Genomic DNA, 11,060 nt, shown 5'->3' on the forward strand with positions numbered 1-11,060 from the left:
ATTGTCTTTAATGTTGCCATTTTTTGCTTGACTTGATACACGCCACACTTTATAGTTTGTAATACAATACTGAGTTACCTTTAGAGTCTGACATACTCTTTCCACTGCAAATGGTTTTACTTGACACACTGGTCCTAAACCTCAAGATTTGGGAAAATTGCTGGTTTTTCACTGCTATAAACTAGAGTTTACATATAGCAACCACTTAAGCTCTCTGCTCTAGTGTCCTTCATTCAATTGAAAATGCAGTATGCATTGGTATCTAGTAAGGTGTCTAAATATGAGATTACATTTTTCTTGTCTTTTCTGCCCTTGTACATGACTTTTTTTAGGGGATTGAGAAAGTACTGGTGTGAATTGGTAGTTCTAAACTGTAAAGCTGTACAGGGAACATGTTTTAAATACAAATTGAACTAGCTTCAAAAAGTTGGTTCATTTTCTTCAAAGGAAAAGGCTGTGTCGTTCAGGCCTTTTAGCTAGCTCCTGTATATTTGTTTAGCTGTGTAAACCCTCCTCCTTGTAGTATTTGAGTATGTTTCAGAAGAACATTAAATATACTAAATCTGCAAAAGTGGTTCATTCTTTCCATGCCAGCTTCATGCTATTTTAAGTGCATGTTTGCTGGACTGTGGTTTTGGTAGCAAGTGGAGGTATGCATGTATTTGAAAGTTATTAGAGGTTTTATTTAACTTTAGTGATTATCATTCCACAGTTGTGACCTGCCCTTCCTGTAAACCTCTGATTTGGATGGCTCTGCTGCATTGTAGCAGTGGATTTGTCAGCTGTCCTTACTGCAGAAAATCATCCAATCTATTTTTAAATGTCCATGAACCAAGTCCTAACAAATAAATACTGAAATGTTGACTTTGGGCACGTTGTAAAGATTTCATGAAGAATGCCTTTTGTAGCTGATGACACGCTGCTAAGTTCAGCTCTTAAAAGCTTTCTTTGGGCTGCCTGGCTCAACTGTGAAGGCAGTGCTTCTTGTTTTGCCAAATGTGGTAGTAACTGATCCTAGCTGTACAATAAACACCTAATTTTGTTAAAAAAGGAATGGTCCCAAATTGTTTCCTAAAGATGTGGAGATGTGGCCAGCCAGTGTTTTTGCTTGAAGGTTCTGCCCTTTTGCTAAAGTGATTGATTTTTCTTGTTCCTCGTCTGGTTGATCAGTTTATCATTTTTTCTGTGTACACGTCCTCAACTACCTTTGCACTGTTTCACTGGAAAGCACAGTGGAGTCCTGACTCTCTGCTGTATGCTATGCTGAAACAAATAGGCTTGGAATATATATGAATCTGCCAATTACAGTGCACTTACTTTTGTAATGTACTTACTGAGTTTTTACATTATTCCTGAAATTTCATATTCCTAATCTGCCTAATTTTCCTGTGAGATACAATTTTAGTACTTAAAGATAACAAAGCTTTACTATACCATTTAAGTTAAACATGCCAGTACCAGCTTGTCTAACTACATTTGTGTTTGTCACCTCAGTCACTTGAAGGGGAGCTACTGGATGTTTAAGAAATAAAAAAAAATTCATTTTGGTTGTCCTGACCAGTGTTCTCATTAGATAAAGGATGTTGATATCTTGGGAAACTTCATGGTGATCCTAATATACTTTACTGTATTTATTTCCTAAGGAAATCATGAATTACTGTGGATTACCTAGAAAGAAAATTCCTGACCTGCAGTTGTTTTATTTATTGTCCACATAATTTTTATCCAGTTGTACATAAAGATATAATAAGCTGGAGATTCTTACTAGAACAAGAAGTTAAAATAGATGGCAAGAAGATAATATGAACTAAATACTGCATTAATTTAATTTTAACTGTAATCCAGAAGGATTTTATACTATGCATTCTTTTAAAGAGCATTCTGATCTAAGGTATGCTGCCACATGTTAAAATGTTATACCCAACTCATTTCTCTCTTTTCCACTCTTGATTTCAGCTATAGAATAATTTGTTATTACAAATTCTTTGCAAGGTACTAAGCACAAACACAGTGACATTCATGAGCCATGTGTTGCTAAACAGTTGCAATCTACCTTGAGATAACTTGGCTCAAAAATTCTGAAATAACCAATCTAAAGGCAGATTCTCAAGTGAAAACCAAAACCCTGTAGGCCTTTTGAAGGGAGAAAATATACTTGAAAGAGAGATGTTCAGCAAATTAATGGTGTGCTCTGGTGACATGAAGTTCATTTTATTTAAGCATGTTGCAGAAACAAATTTTTTGCATACTTCTTAATTTATATATTTCTTATAACAACTTGTATCATGATTTTTCCCTTCACAAGTCAAACTGAAGTGTAATCAAACTACTAAAATTGCGTGGAAGGCAGGGTAGCAACTAGAGTCAGTTTATGTTGGACCACAAATGTGAAGGGATTCTAAATGCCATTCCCAAGACTTGAAGTGTTGCATATCCACAGGTGGTTTTAGAGTCTGCATCCAGCATCTTTTGTTAGCTTGTGCTTGTGGCCAAGAGTGGGGGACTTCAGAGAGCACATACTTCCAATGCAATTTAATTGTCTTCTCAGGAGCCCTGAAATTATTAACATGGGCACTGTGCTGTCATCAAGATGCAGAATCATCTTGAAGTTTGGTGCTTTCCTTGGGCTGTTACCTCGCTCCTAGAGTGAGGGAGTATCAGTCCAAACTTCCCTGATTCATGAACAGTAAGGAGGGAGTGAATGTGGCCTGTGGGAAATGCAGAGGTTGGACATTACTACTTTAGATTGTTGGCTATTCAGTGCTAGTTTGGTGGCAAATGTTGAACTTGTAGTAACCCGAAAGCATTTGTTTTCTTATAAATTCACCTATTGAAATGTAAGAACTTAATAACAATAAAAGGATTCACTAAAAACTTGGAATACCTAATGTTCCCATTGGACGTTTTTATGTTACCTTTCGTTACCTTTTCAGATACACTGTGAAGTAGTCTTAGCAATCTCACCAGTTTAGTGTGTTTTCTTAATAGTTTTGGGTGTTTTCCCATAAAGTATTTTAAAAATCATAGCTGTAGGCCTTTCAGGTGTGTTTTCTCAGTAATCCATGAAATACTGAAGTTAGCTATAAAATTGTCTAAAATGTTACTTGTAGAATAAATAAATGGAACATTAAATTTTCATGAAAACAGTACTTTTTATGTTTTTAAATGCGTGGAAACAAACCCTCAATTGTTCATTTCCAGTGGGATAGATTTAATAGGTCTTTTCCATCTTGAACTTCCTTAAGATACTATGAAAATTAATATAGCTGAAATTTGGAGGCATTCTTATTAATGACCTCAGCCTGACTTTTAAAAGCAGCACAAGACAAGTTTCTTCAGAAAAGAGTTTGGAACATCAGCCCTTTTTTCCTAATTGAAGGAACTATTCGGAAAACCGTTCAGAGATAAGCATAGCGTACTTACAGGTAAAACTATTAAAAAGCCCCTCTGCTCTAATGTAGTGATTATTATACACACAAATCACATTGAAAGAATGAAAGCAACTTTGTAAATGTGTGTAAAAGCTCAAGTGATTTGTATGTGGTCTCTTGAGTGGAGAATAAAATACTTTATAATAAGAGGTATGAGATTCAAAAGGAACTGGACTGTGTTACTACATACACGTGTGGATAAGGTTTTTCCATTTGTGTTGGTAAATGCTTTGTCTAGAGCTTCCATTGTTCCTAGATTTATTAGTGTGCTTTTATATCTCAGTTTCTGTAGAGTAAAGCATAGCTGTATAATTTGATTGAATTTACATGCTAATTGTATGCGGGACGTTAAGTGCTTGACTTGAAAGAATTGCAGTGAGAATAAAGATACTGTTCTTGACTTTAAGTAAAAACTGCGTGGATCCTTGAACAGGAAAAAGTGTGGAGGGTCCTGTATGGAAATTGAACAAAAAAATGGGAGAGAGGGAATAAAGTAACATAATAAAAGTGAGAAAAGTGTGGTTTAATTTTATATCTACAGCAGATTCACAAAAATAACTTTGAGTCTTGTTCTACGTGAAAACCACAAACCAACTAATTTTTAATAGAAGAGGTGGAAATACCAGTTACATTCATGTCTTGGATTTTTTGAACTGAATTTAGTTTTGTGCAGATGGCCAAGGAATAGCAGGAAAACTGAAATGAATCAATGTTCTAAAACAATTTTAATATTCTTGGGTTGTAGGGTGGGATCACTGCAGTTGGTTGTATCTCTTCTGTGTTGTTTTATGTAGGACTTGATTTTGTCACTGAATACAGCAACTGTATAGAGCATGTACACACCATGTAAGTATGAAACAGCTGGTATTAAGGTCATTAGCCTCTCATCAAACCAGTGAGAATCCAGTCTTACACCTGTGTGCATCATAGACAGAGAAGCGCCAAACAGAAGACCATGGTAAAGAAAAATTAAATAGTACATATCTATTAGCAGTGATGGGATGGGATGAAGGTATTTTCATTAATTTTTTGCTTTAATTCACTGTAATCAATTTCTTGTATGACAGGGAAACTAATTTTATTATCAGTTAGTACTTGAAAGAAAAAAATCCCCACTAAAACAGAACACCTCTCCCAAAGAAATCCCCAAACCCAAAATACCTCAGTGTACAACCCAACCCCAAGCAAAACATGTTTTCCCACTTTAAATAACCATATATACTTAAGCAAGGTGGAAGACAAAATAAATCTAAAAAGATGTAAAAAACACAAGGGTTTACTGTATTTATTTTTGCATCTGTTAGCTCTTGATGATCTGTTCATTTTAATGTGTTGCTTTTTAAAAAAACATGTTCCATAACTGTTCATTATTTGCTATAAAAGGATTTATTTTACTAAATTTATTTATTGTTACTGAATTTTAAATATTTTTATATAGTGTAAAATTGCACAAAAAACCACTGCATAAACCAGCTATTGCAGTACTATAGAATGCAATCTTTGAACTGCTAGCTGAATTGATCTTTCAGGCTGCATACAAATGTTTTAAATATTTGTATGCTAATGGGAATTAGAAATATTTGTGTGCATATTTAAAATAATCCAGTATATGCATTGCTGCAGATATGAATAGCCTTTTGCCCTCCTTGCTGCTTGGTCCTGCTTCCTCTGTGTCCTCCTTGCATCTCTGTGCCCAAGCAGTGAGCAGGTAAAGGAGACTCAGTGAGAATAATCAATTCTGCTCATTTCAGTGTGGAAGGAGAGAAGAGCAAGGAGGGGCAGTAGGGCAAGACTCTTCATAACTGTGCATACATAGGGCATAGGGTAATTGGCGGTGTAGACACAGAACGTAGTTTTATCTACGTTCTCATTAAGTGAGTTTGGAAGAAATACATAACCTAGAACAAATGGGTAAGAAGCATGTTGAGGGCTCTGGATGTCTGAATAACACGGTTATGGTTTACATTCTTGGTGATAGCTGGTCCAAGAGGGGCGAGTATTTCAAGTCATGAAGAAAAAAATGTACACTAAAATGTTGAGCCAAATTTTATGTGAGCTTGATCTGTCTGTTCACTTTCTGCAGTTACCAAGAAGGTTACATGCAAGCCAGTAAAATATGGAAAATAGTGTTCTTCGTGATTTCTCCAGGAGAGATGATATACACAGTTGCTTTAAAGAAGCAAGACTATTCACATGTACTTTTCCTTGGAAGAAAATATATAAACTGCCATTACAAAGATGGGAAATACTGTCTTTTAAAGTGCTAACATTCTTCATTCTTTGACATGATAGCGCTGTGTTGTTCCATATATTATGTTCTGCTTTTAAGGGGGAGAGCATGTGAAAGGTAAGCCCCAGCTCCAGTTTTAATCAACTTCAAATAGAAAGCTTTTTCCAGAAGGCACAGAAGGAAACCTGTAATAATGAAACAGTAGTTCATCTTCAGTTTTGTTCCGGTGTGGAACACTGTGTTTCTAGAACTTCCAGCATTGTACCGGTAGCAGTTCCACATCTAACATTTTCAGAACCAGAGCTGTGCCAAATCATACAAATAAAGTTTTTGCCTTAGTGTGTGAAGAGTGCAATTACTGCAATTCAAAAATGGAATGTTCAGACTTTTGAAAGAAAATGTATGAAAGAATTGTCATATATTAAAGTGATGGTTTAAAGGTGAAAATTGTAAACTTGGCAGCAGGGATGGCTATGCTTCTAAAATTATTTTGGGATATGTGTCAGTTGATCATTGCCATGTTATACTTTGTGTAGTTTTTTGTAATACCACTTAATGCATGTTTGGCATCATTCTTCCATCACACTTGTGTAGTTTCATATATTATTAACACTGATGAATGCAACTGTCTATAGATGGGGGGTACCAGAGCATTTGTTTCGTATTATGTAACTTGTTTAGGAGGGGTTTTCATTGCTAAACTTGTTTTCTGTCTTGTGTTTACTCTGCATGTTCTGAGCAAAATACACTTTTTCTACTTATATGGGGAAAAAGTAGCAAGTCATGAAAAAGTGTTTTTTTAGGAATGTAAATGGAAGTCCTGGATGCTTCTTACTGCTTCTAAAATGACAGCTGTCTAGGAGAATGAAATCACTTGGTATACTTTCTGCTTTATTATTCTAGACTTCGTCCTGCTTACAGCACACACTTCAGAATCATTACTCAAGGTTAAAATACCCCGAAGTTGAATTTCTGTCTGGTTTTAATCCTGTGTGTGTACAAGACAGTAAATGAAACACAAATGTCTTGATGTTTGCTCTGAATAGTACTCTTAATTCCCCACATAAAGAAAAATAATTAGTTTGAGTTTCATAATTTTAAAATATTTAATTAGCCAGTCCTCTGGTGGTGGGCTGGGGAAAGCACAGATTTGTGGAGAAATCATGCTCTTGTTTTCAGTTGCATTATGTTCCTGGGCATGCATTTTTTACTCTTTACATTGGGAGCATTTGTTACAAAGATTAAACAAGAAATATAATTTATTGTATTTTATCCAATTATAAGTATTAGTTCATTGTTACATTGTAAAAATAGAATAAGTTAGTATAGGCAGTTTTGCTTTACTGGAGATCATGGCATGTAGCATAAGTATCAGAAATAGGGTAGTTCAAGTGTTAGTAGTTACTGATAATAAGTTGTGCCTTTAAGCCTGGTTGGATAAAACCTGATACATATTGAGCATAACGATGTTTTAAAACTCAGTGCCCAGAACCCTGATGCTGCACGTGCATTTCTGCTTTATTGCTGTGGTAGTCACAAAAGTACTCACAGGTTTGAAAGTGTTCATCTAGATATATGGGAGAGGGTAAAGGATTGATTATTGTATGTTGCTTGATTCTTGAGGTCTTGCGTGGGAAAACTGGTATTGTAGAATCTTCTTTATATGATTGCTTAAAAATCTACTGTATTTTTTTAAACTGCCTTGTATATTTAAAACTGTCCAGTGTGAAGGAAGCCAAATGGTGTATCTTTAAAGAATGTGGGAAAACTATTTTACTAGAGGTCTTGAGCTCTAAATCTTTTACCAGTTTGACACTGAGGACATGGTGTCTTAACTGTAACCTTATGCGACAATTATGGTGGAAATTGTGCAAGCTTCTGCCAAGCTTTAGAAGTGAAGTGAGGATTTAAGGTGCCATACTGACTGTAGGATTGGGCCAAATCATTTGTATTTGACGCTTGTCACTGGCCTGCTCTGGTTACCCTAATCCATTCCTTTTAGGATTTTGTTTCCTTTTCTGTATTCTAGGTTTTCTTTTGTTGTAAAAGGCTTTTAAGTTTTCCTGATGATGTAGAAGATATGAGCTGTGTGAAACTTTATTTGGGGGTTCTAACACTAAATATGATGGAAATGGTTTAAAGGAAAGGAAAGATGTTAGATGCACAGTAAAAACCGGTTCTTTCTATGATGTGACAAGTTGTTACATACCTCTTCATATGTGTTTTGTTAGCATGTATCATGTATGTATGCTTAACCCGTTGTGTATTTAAAAAGAATTTTCTGTCTCTCTCTAAGCAGGGGGGGAAAGAATCTGTTCTGGATTAATTCAATTTCATAGTTTCACTTTTGTTTAAGTACACAATAATTAAGTGACAGAGAGTACACGAGAGCTTAATAGATAGTTAACCTTTCTGAACTCACAGATGTGTGCAAATACTAATGCAGAAAAGTAAAAGTAGATAAGTGCTCTTCATGGATTTACAGCGGGGGGAGATACTATTGTGGAAAAGCAGGAAGATGTGGTTTGATCTCATGTTTCAATTTGCAGCTTTTAAGAATTTGGGAACTACCATAGAATTAAAACCCCCAAATATGACTCTTATAAACTTCATCTAAAATTCTTAAATGTTGTTTCAGAGTTCTGCTATAAACAAAACTAGTTCAATGTAAACATTCAAATAAAATACATGCTTTAATGGAAAAAGTAATTCTGAAAGCCTGTGTTTTATTAAGATGAGTAATGTTATTTGGAAAGTTAGGTGTATTTTCTTGTATCTTTACTTTTAACTGCATAACCTTAAAGGAACAGAGGTGAAATTAATGACATGCAGGGAAAGGCTAAATATGCAGGACAAAATTTCCTGGGAAAGGACTGAAGTTCAAATATGTATAACTTACATAGCAGTGCTTCCAGTAAAGGACTTCTGTTACGAGTTTAGAGAGCTCCTGCTTAGAAACAGGTGCTGCCCAAATCTGGTCCTGCTCTTATTGCAGGAAGATGTCATCTTTGCCTTGATTGTGACAAACCAAGAATAGGATTATCAGGATGTAAGTTTATGAAGAACATAATTATCTTGCCACAGTCATAAATCTGAATGGTTGAAGAGTCAGCCAGCATCTTCAGATAAGCTTGTTTGCTGAGTGGGTATGTGTACAGCTGCATGATTGTTACAGCCTTTCCAGGACTTGGAATATGCCTTTGGTTGTTTCAGCAGTTGCTTCATGTGCCTCAGTTAATGAAGTTCATTTATGGCTACAAGGATGCTTTTCAAAGTCTTCATCTTTTCTGCTTAGCAAATTCTCTTGGACAGTGACATCCACTGCAGTTGTGGGTTGAGAGTGGTGCCGTCATGGGGTGCTTAAATCAGCATTTGCTCCTATCAGCTGCAGTTGACTTAGTTTATACCTGTTCAGTCATTACAGTGCACTTCCAAACATTACTTTTCATTAATTGAATTTGTATTCTCAGTGAGGTATTGATCTGAGCAAGTTTGAGTAGAAACTTAAGAAAATACAGTCTAGTTACATTTGTACTGTCAATGACACAAATTCCTTTAATAATTCCAGGTGTGTTACAGAAAATTAATCTCTTGGATGGTTCTGATTCCCTAATTTTGTAATAAAGATACTCAGATTTTGTTCTACTTCCATTTTCTGAGGTTCATCTTTAAACTGTTCGGACATCTGCATTTATTTTAGCTTTCACAGCTTGATGTAAACTAGAGTCACTCAAACTTTATACATAAATGTGTCCTGTCAGAGCATACTGATCAGTCAGGTGCTGATCAGATGTAAGATTTTGCAGAGCCCAGAATGAAAGTAAGTTGACCAAAATAAGTTGTTAAATAAGATGGAAGTAAAGTTACAAGAAGACAAGAACAAGATTGATTAGAATAGGAGAGGAAACAGCTCTGAAGGTAGTCTGTAAAAAGTAGTGCAAAAGAATCTGATAACGAGTACATGTTCTGTTAACCTTTTAAAGAAATGGATGCATCAGGATGTAGAACTTCAGTTTGAAATGCAGATTTCTTTGGAGAAGCTACTGCTTGCTTAAGTGGAGTTTGTTTTTCAAGACATTGCAAGTAATGTTTGTAGTGTATTAGAATGGATGTTTTTTACTTGTGTACATCAAAGGTCACAAACAGGTAACTGAAGTAACAGCTTTTATGTTTTAGTCTGTGTTTGTAGCCATTTTCTCATTAATGTGTTGATATTTACAAATTTGGCACCTGAGATAATTTTGATAGCTTGTTTGTAAATTAGTGGTTTTAATGTGAGAGTTACAGTGCGAGCTTGCACTTCAAAATCTGAATGAGCCATGGTGAAAAACAGTACCAACAATCAATCTCTTTAATTAAAAATACTTAGTTTTGGATATGATTCCAAGTTACTGCCTTTGTATATAAGATGATATCAAAAGGGAGTTCCCCACTTCTCACGATGTGGTCTTGGCCTAGTCCTGTGCAAAGAAGTGTCACCACTGAGGCCTTTACTTTGCTCTCAAGTGAAGAAAATGATAACCAACTGGAGTGTCTTTATGGGAGGGTATATGGTGGAATGGTTAATAGTGTTCCTAACACTCACTAAGATGCCTGATCTGTTATTCAGACTTGAAATTATTTCTAATATAGAGCTTTTCAGTCCTCTTTGTTACATGTTAGTAGGTATTTCTTTTGCTCTACATATGACTGCTGAGCTTAAAGCTTTTTAAAAAATGTTTGATATTAACTTAGAAAGCTGTTTCACTTTGGGCAGGAAGAATAGCTTTATCTTGCAGGTAGTAGTGACTTTACTAAAATAAGGAATGCTGTACATAGAATTTACAGCATTCTATGGTACTATAAAGCTGAAATAAATCCCGATAGTGCAGCTTTAGCAATATGTCCAGTTGTGCAAGGAAAGGACAAAAAGCCAAGTTTGAGTCGCAGCTTGCCAAGCAATGAAGCTTGTACAACAGTTGCAAATAGAGAAATTGTTCCTTTATTCAACATTGCTTTGTGGGTTTTTTGATAAACAGGTAAGTCTATGTCAGTATAGCAGTTATGTGGTAGAGCATTTGCAGGTTACCCTGCAGTTTATTAATGCTGTTTGTTGTCTTTGTCTTGAAATACAGGTTCTGTTTCCTGTGTATTTCAAATCTAATGTAAGATTTTCTGTTCTCTACCAAATACAGTTTTATTATGGTGGAAGCCAGAAGTTGGTATTCTGCATTTGTTACAAAGTAATCTGAGATGGAAGTTGTCACCCAGTAGAGTTAGTACAGGAAGGAAATTACTTAATTGCACAAAGAATCACAGATCTTTTGACAGGACCAGAGACAACAGGTACAAACAGAAACACAGGGTATTCCTTCTGAGCATCAGGGAACACAGTTTTACTGTGAGGGTGACCAAGCACT

This window comes from Corvus brachyrhynchos, unplaced genomic scaffold, assembly GCF_000691975.1.
Source record: "Corvus brachyrhynchos isolate BGI_N302 unplaced genomic scaffold, ASM69197v1 scaffold363, whole genome shotgun sequence".
In the NCBI taxonomy this organism is placed as follows: domain Eukaryota; kingdom Metazoa; phylum Chordata; class Aves; order Passeriformes; family Corvidae; genus Corvus; species Corvus brachyrhynchos.